Below are 8,966 nucleotides of genomic sequence, written 5' to 3' on the forward strand. Positions count from 1 at the left end.
TTGTCATCGATTTCAGAAGGTGTAGTAGAGGGTATGCCCCTGTCTACATCAATGGGGACAAAGTAGAAATGGTCGAGAGCTTCAAGTTTTTAGGTGTCCAGATCACCAACAACCTGTCCTGGTCCCCCCATGTTGACACTATAGTTAAGAAAAGCCACCAACTACTTTCTCAGGAGATTAAGGAAATTTGGCATGTCAGCTGCAACTTTCACCAACTTTTACAGATGCATCATAGAAAGCATTCTTTCCAGTTGTATCACAGCTTTGTATGGTTCCTGCTCTGTCCCAAGACCGCAAGAAACTACAAAGGGGCATGAATGAAGCCCAGTCCATCACTTAAGCCAGCCTCCAATCCACTGACTTTGTCTACACTTCTTGCTGCCTTGGAAAAGCAGCCAGCATAATCGATGATCCCAGACACCCCAGATATTCTCTCTTCCACCTTTTACTGTCGGCAAAAAGGATACAAAAGTCTGAAATCATGTACCAACCAACTAAAGAACAGCTTCTTCCCTGGACCTACCTCATATTAAGTTGATCTTTCTCTACGCCCTAGTTATGACTGTAACACTATATTCTGCACTCTCTCCTTTCCTTCTCTATGTACGGTATGTTTTGCCTGTACAGCGCGCAAGAAACAATGCTTTTCATTGTATACTAATACACGTGAAAACAATAAATCAAATCAAATCAAATATTAAATGTCTGAACGGAAAATATGTTGAACACACAGGCCAGGCGACAGCAGCAATAACGGGATGACGGAAGGAATCCAATTCAGTCAAATTATTTTTCAGTTCGGTGGAAGGGTCCTATGGACTCGAAATGTTAAACTGTGTTTCTTTCTCCACGGATGCTGCCTGACCTGCTGAATTTATCTAGCATTTTCTGTTTTTATTTCTGTCCAATTCTAATTGGAGTACAGAACATTGTTCACATTGCAGTAAGGTTACATGTGGGCGGATGTGTGAACTTAAGATAAATGCTTAAATGGGGCAATAAACAGAAAAAGAAGCAAAAAAAGAAAACCGATAGGGCAATGTTCAGACAGATCCGCGTTGTTGGAATTCCCCGTTAAAAAGCAAAACTAATAAGCGTGACAACAATAAATGAAATCAAACCAAAGATTTCCTCTGCCGGTGAGTGCGAGAACCAATCCAGATCGACGAGGAAAGCCTTGTGGGACATTTCATGAAGCCACAAGCATAGACAATGGAAGCAGTGAGATTGGGGTTTACACAGAGACGGGAAATTAAGAGCCTTTAATGCAATAACATTCTGGTGGTAAAGGCAGAATATTGCGGATGCTGGAATCTGAAACAAAAACAGAAAATGCTAAAAAATCTCAGCGGGTCTGACAGCATCTGTGGGGAGAGAATAGAGCCAGTGTTTCGAGTCTGGATGACTTTTCATCAGAGCTCAACTTACAATTGGACACTTGCTACTTATACTGGATTCTATTGTTGTGAATGAACTGTTTGTTATTCTGTTATTGGTTTTTGGTATTATTAGTTTGTTGATTTATTTTTATCTTGACTTATTTTGACTCTGACGAAGCGTCACCCAAACTCGAAACGTTGGCTCTATTCTCTCTCCACAGATGTGCCAGACCCGCTGAGATTTTCCAGAGTTTTCTGTTTTTGTTTCTGGCTTCAAGGGAATCGGTATCCCAGAGTAAAACGCATCCTTGAACAGGTTGCTGCCTAACACGTGGGGCGGTGCTGTCCTGTCATCCCACTGGGAACCATCGCTGGTCACATCACCTGTGGACAGTCAATCCCTACCCCTCCCTGTGCCAGTTCAGGACACAATATCCGTACTGATTGTCTTCTGCTGGGACGGTGAGGCTGGTTGGCGGGTGGGGGGGGGGGGGGGGGGGGAGATGGAGGGGGTGGCGGGGAAGCTGAAACAAAACATGCATCATTTTGCAAAGAACAAAATGGCAAAATACTTAAACAAAATAATTTTGTTATTAATTTGAAAATGGCTGTGTAATTTTCATGTTGGGATCCATCCCCTCTCCCTCCCCAACCTGTAGGCTCCCTCCATTTAGCACGCAGTTCCAATTGGGCTGTCACATTCTTTTCAATAGTGTGAAATATCTGACCCCCTCCCCCCAGCACCCCCCCCCCCCCACCGTCGCCACAAACACACACCCACCCACAGACACACACAGACATCCACCCACACACACAAACCCAAACCCCAACAACACAAATCACAGACATACAGCCACACAGAGACCCCAACCGCCACCAGGCACACACCTACTCACAAACACACGCCCACCCACAGACACACACCCACCCACAGACATGCCCCCACATAAGATACACACCCACACACAGAGACCCCAACCCCCACCTACCCATACAACAGACACACACCCACCCAAAGACACACACCCACACACAGATGCACAACCCCACACAGAGACCCAACCCCAACAACATCCCACCCACAGACACACAGCCACACACAGGCACAGGCACATACACAGGGCGACCCAACCCTCCCAACAACACAAATCACTGACACACACCTACACAGAGACCCCACCCCCACCACAGCCACACATAGGCACGCAAACCCATAAACAGACACACACCCACACACAGAGACCCAAACCCCCCACGCCGCGCCCGCCCATCGCCCCCCCCCCCCCCCCACCTACAGATACACACCCACACAGGGACACTTCACCCAGCCTCCGTCCCTCAGTTCCCCGGCTGCCGCAGTGGGCATTCCCGGTGCGGGCTGAGGTTGAATCCCGGCCCCGCTTTTGATTCTGTTCCCAACCAGCAGAGAGCACTCCTGCTTTGGGGAAAGCTGGCCGACTGTCTGTTGCTGGGAAACCGCGTCTTTCCTGGCGGCCTGCAATAATGTTCTTTTGTTCACAGGTTGCCAGTGTTTCCCACGGTGACATATGCTCCCTTCTGCCGCCTCTCTCAGAGCGGAGGATATATCGATCGGAGCTGCCTTGGCTGTTCAGCTGTGCGGAGAATGGAAATACCCTGGATCCAGACTTAGTCAAAATAACCAGCACGTGTCACTGGACACCCCGTCCATTGCTAAGGAAAAGGGACAAATATATTTTCCTGATTAATCTCGACTCGTTATCACACAACCTCTTGCAATCTGCTTGGGTCAAACTGACTGTTATAATTGGCAATAAACTTAAAGCAATAGACTGGTAGCAAAGCCATTATTTCATAATCGCGTCGTCTAAGTGATTTATCCACCAGTGTGTATTTTGCTGTATTGACATTTTATTGTCGCTGCCATTGCTGTTTTATTGCGAATGGACCTGCGAAAGAAAGCCAGTCAATAGATCGATCCCCACCCACCCACCCCCCCGCCACCTCCCCCACCCCAGAATGTCCGCTGCCAATTCTGGAGAAGGAGTTTCGCTCTTATTGTCAATTTGTCCTTGAGGATTCCTCGCCCGCACATACACACGCGACCCCACCCCCCCCCATCCATCTCTCCCCCCCCCCGCTCCAGCTTCACCAAACACCGAGAGGGATGAGGGAGGGGGTTGGGGGGGGAGGGGGAGGAGGGTGGTGGGGAGAGTGGTGCGAGACAGAGATAGATGGTGTGGAGATAATCGCTAAATGAAACAAAGAAGCGGGAGGGAGGGAGGATCAGAGACTGTGTCACATTAGCGAAAACGATGTATCACCCCTTACAACCAGCGCGCACACACGTTCACAACCAATTATATATTCAGGGATTAAAAAAATAAACCTTTATGCTCAATAAACATGCAGTATCGATATTGGATATTACTGGCTACAAAATCTACCCACTGTATAGAATGCAATAAAGTATTGGGTGACCTGATAGAGGGATTTGAATGCATATCTCGCGTCCATTTATTTGGAGAATATATTTATGGTAATATCGTTGCTTATCTGCGGGCATTCATTTCATTATTGCCCGGAACGTGTTGGTCAGAAGGCACAGAGAAGGGGCTGGGGGTGGGGGGAGACAGAAAGGATATGGCAAACAGACGGGAGGCAGAAGATGTCAAATAGGGTTAAATCTCATTATCCCTAACCGGAGAAACTAATCGATGGACATTACAGCTCAGGATGAAACGAAATCACAAACCCTCTGTAAAAGTGAAATTGTGTTCGCATCCGAATGAAGCAGAGAACCGAAGTTCTGTGCAGAAAAGCAGCCTTTGTCCTACCCTGCTCTGCCTCTTAGATTATTTATCTGCCTCCCATTTTCTCTCTTTTCCTATCTATCCCCTCTATCTCACTGTATCTGTCTGTCTCCATCTGTCTTTGTTTCTCTATGCTGTATTCGGCTTTCTTTCTCGCTGCCGCTCTTGTCGATCATTCCCTTGCGTCCGTCCGCTCCTGTTTCCTTTGCCATTGTCTCTCTACTTGTCTCCGCTAGCCTCCATTCCCTTTCTTTGGCTATACTTTCCTGTTTACCTTTCTGTCGTTATCCCTTTATCAGTTTGTTACTATGTCCGTCTCGTCACTTTTAATATCTATCTATCTACCTATCTATCTACCTATCTATCTATCTATCTATCTATCTATCTATCTATCTATCTATATTTCCGTCTATCGATGTCTATCTTTCTATTTATCGATCCATGTCTATCTATCTTTCTATCTAGCTATGCCTGTCTATCTTTCTATCCATCGATGTCTATGTATGTATGTATGAATGTATCTATCATCTGTCTGTCTATCTATCTAACTATTTATCTATCTACCTATTTATCTATCGTCTATCTATCATCTATCAGTCTATTTAGGTATCATCTATCTATCTAACTATCTATCTGTCTATCTATCTGTATCTATATATCTATCTATTTCAGGGACAGGTCATCAGCTCTCGTCCACAGATTTTTTCAGGTTATTCACCTGCTCTGACCTAGTTAACTGATAATTGATCATCCCAACTATATCCTTCAGAGAGGAGAATGGCGTTAATAGATTTCTTGTGCTTGCATTGTGTTATTATTTTTGTGGGAATAGAAATTGCCATGATCCACTGTAAGCGTTTATTCAACGTTTAAATATTTGACATGCATATCGGGGAATTTTGCAAAATCCCCTAGCTTCCAACCATTGCAAGCTGCTCCCGTACAAACTGAGGTAGTTCCAACACCTCGGGATAAAACGTTCAACACTCCCTCCTTAAAAAGGACTGGGAATAATCTAATGTACAACTGGATAAATTAAGGATCCAAAAGTTCATCACACATTATTCTAAATTTAAATGCAGACCAAGAAGAGAGAATAATGTAATAAAATGATGTGCTCCCTGAATTAAAACCACGTTGTCTGTATAGTGGGTGTTCCAGAAGATTAGAAAAATATTTGCTGTTCTTTTATTAATTGCAAAGAAACCACCTGAAATCACAAGTTCATCTCGATAAACCAGTTTCCGAACCTATGTTACCAATAGAATTCAATGTTGTTTAAGCACAGATGCAGAGACAAAGTATACTTTTTCTCTTAGTCTCTTCATGTTAAGTGATTAGAGTCTAAGCTGTTAAAGAATGCAATTTGGTATGAACAAATATTTCTCTATATTTTTTATTTTTCTGAGAATTCTTCTTCCTTTCCTTTCTTTGATGTCATTCTCCCTCTTAGCCATATTAATGTAACAATTATATAAACCAGCCGATTGTCTGATGCAAGGGAAAATATTTCGCTTTGTTAAGCTTCCTTGTACTGAGCTGGAATATTAATTGTAACGCTGAACAGACATTGTGGTGGTATTGGGAACTGAAACAGTTACCAAATTTGCACAGTAAGGGCGATTAGTCTGCGAAATAAATAGACAGGGAGAACAGTCAAATGTTCTTTAATTTGTTGTCGCTCATATACAAAGGCGTATATGCATACACACACACTATATATGGATGGATTTTATCATGTGAACAATATACAGTGAAAAGTGTTCCTTTTTAACTTGCGGGTATGGTTTTCCTCATAATACCAAAAAAGTCATACTTTATTTTTTAACATGAAATTTACCTGATTCATTGTTATTTGCTGTGAGTACTTACACGTTTGTTCCGTCCCAAAACATTTAGGAGACTTATTATGTCCATATTTTTTTAATACACTAGGAACAATTCATAATAGCTAGCTATCCGATCCACGGCAAAAAACTTCATCCCAATTATAATCAGCTCTGCAGAAAATATCGACTTTAATTATTTCATAACTGGTGATGGTGAGTTTACAAAAGTCCCGGTGTTTTTTTTTTGGCGGGGGTCGGTGTTTAACTTTTACTTGGGAAACGTATTTAGTGATTTAAAGCGTTCGCTAGGCCTTCATTGTGTAGATAAGTGACATTAGATGTTGACAAGGATGCAGACTGACTCGTTGGTTCAGTCAGGATGAAGGAAAGAAGTTAATCTCAACAGGGACGAGAATTTATCGACAATAAAAGTGGAGTTACTAAAGTGCCAAAGATTGTTCAGCATGCTGTAAATTTAAGATTATAATACAGTCATTACAAATACTGTGACAATCTATATTATAATATACTTTACATATAGCCTACCACAAATGCACTCATTGATGTTCTTCAGTGGTTGAAACTTATCTGTATATAGACACACAAGTTATTTAATATAACATTACATAACACACTGTGCTTAGTAATGCAGTGCGTTATGTAATGTTATATTAAAGAATACATAACCAAGTGACTTTATGGAGAGAGATACTCCATCAATATCATGGCAACCAATAGCTACGAATTCTGTAACAGAGCTGACAATAAAATAAGTGATGGTTACTATATTTTAACACTGCCAGGATGATAAATCAGATAGCTTTTAATTTTGACAGATACTAACCCGCAGTTGCTGGATAAATACTGTATTAAGTGTAATGATAAACACTGACTAACGTGCAATGATATGTGCCACATCCAAACATAATAATAGGAAAAGAGGTTTACAGTTATTGGAACTAACACTGAATCGAAGAACACAATCAGTCACACTGCACTGAAACAACATTTATAAACAACACCGATTTGACAGTAATGGAGAGTGCGATAACCTGAAGTATTAACTAATACATTGCTGTACAAGGTTACATGCGTGTGGAACCTGCCCGATTGGTCGAAGCAGTAAGCATTAATAAGTGATTATAATGTCTCCATGCCAAGGCAATGACAGATATCAACTCATCTTTGCAGCAAATCATTCAGGGCAGATTCAGCCGATACAAACAAAAATTGTAATAATCTATTTTAAATGTACCCAGGCCACAGAAGTAATCGCTTAGAAATATGCTGTCGAACAGAGTAAAACCACTGAATTGATGTAGAGTAATAGATAGTCTAGGTAACTAAATGTTGAATTACTTAGTTCATTGAATAGAGCAATGGGCACTGGATACCAATAACTGCAAGGTGATCGAGCCACAGGCAAAGAACTAAAACCCAGTAATAGGCAAACCATCAAATTTGATCAAAATGCATTGTATTGCAACACACTACAGGTTCATTAGGGTATAGGGTATTCGGTTTGGACACAAGTTATAGGTAACATGGCGATCAGCTGTAATAGGTATTTCACTAATGGTGTACATAGATAAATGTGGCTCTTTAACCATGGATATAATCTAATCAAAATGAAGTTAGATTATTTGTGATAACCCCCTTGTCTAAACCGCTGCCTGTGAAACAAAGAGGACTCAGATCTGTGGCACAAAATTTGGTGCCAGGCAGCCTTTGTGAGGTTGTTTTCAGAAAGCAATTTCAAAATGGCTCCGTCTAGATGTAGGGGGCTACAGATGAGCAACACTGAAATAAATATAAAGATTTTTGTGCGAAGGCTCGACTTCAAGAGGTTGACAATATATTGCAGCCAGTATTAGGGAAGGTGGGGGTGGTGGTGGTGGGGGTGAGAGATGAGTAAGTACACCAAATGAGTTCTTTCTTTTTTTAAAAAAAGACTCTGGCCTCTTTAAATAGTTACATTTTAGGATTTCTACAATTGTGAAATTAGATTTTTTTAGTGAGGAAAAGCATGGTTTTTTGCAGCCGTTGTGCTGACGGTTGCCATGCTGTGCAGTGTCGCTAAAGACTAGAGACTTCCGACTTAATAAATCGAACTGGAGATTGAGATATGGGCTGAGAATATATTGATACAGGAGGAGAGAACAGCAGAGAAGAAGATTAAAAATTATCACTTAGACATGCATATTATTATATGGCTAACAAAATAATTTATAAGCAAATAATTTAATATGTTACGTATTATAATATGTATAGTATATAAGTATATAGTATATATATGTAAGTATATCTCCTGTAGGTAACGTATTTAAGATATTAACTAAAATTTAAGGATACATAAATACACTGGTAAGAAGCCTTGTCAAGTTGTCTCGTCCCTTAAGTAGAATGAGCAACAAAGGCAATAGAAGTCTTTGCAAGAGAGATCATGCTTTGGTTGCTGTATTTTTTTTAATGATTTAAAGTGAAATAAGTTGTAATATGAAAAGCTAAAATAAAGCTCCCAGTGTAGTTGTTGGGGGAAAAAGTCTAAGCGTCCCTGGGTGGGCTCGAACCACCAACCTTTCGGTTAACAGCCGAACGCGCTAACCGATTGCGCCACAGAGACTGTCTGCCGCACGCCAAGCAATTGTGTTGCCTGAATAAACTAAACCCTGCTTCTCTCGGTGTGTAGACTTGCTTCGAGGTTGGAGCCACGGACAGAACGATAAAACAAGAAATTTGGCTGGGTGGGCTGCAATTTTAACCGCTGCATGTCCACGTTTAACACCTTCGGAACTAGCCTGAGGGTTTTTTTTCTCGCACCGGATTCTCAGATTTTCTGCAGTGAGGTGCAGTCGGGATTCACTTATATTCTTGAACACACTATCCTGAAAATGTGTGGATTTGCAGGAATCAGCAGACGTAAAGGTTTCTTTCATAAGGGTTGCATACAACTTGCAAATAAAAAG

At 41.7% G+C, this 8,966-nt stretch overlaps 1 non-coding gene across 1 annotated transcript; it reads right to left on the bottom strand.

Annotated features, from left to right (window-relative positions):
* Nucleotides 1-8,549: 8,549 nt before the first annotated feature.
* trnan-guu (transfer RNA asparagine (anticodon GUU)) lies at nt 8,550-8,623 on the bottom strand. The gene has a single exon. It is a non-coding gene; the product is annotated as a tRNA-Asn (tRNA).
* Nucleotides 8,624-8,966: the final 343 nt, after the last annotated feature.

This window comes from Carcharhinus amblyrhynchos, chromosome 27 (assembly GCF_965287045.1).
Source record: "Carcharhinus amblyrhynchos chromosome 27, sCarAmb.v2.hapA, whole genome shotgun sequence".
Classification (NCBI taxonomy): Eukaryota; Metazoa; Chordata; class Chondrichthyes; order Carcharhiniformes; family Carcharhinidae; genus Carcharhinus; species Carcharhinus amblyrhynchos.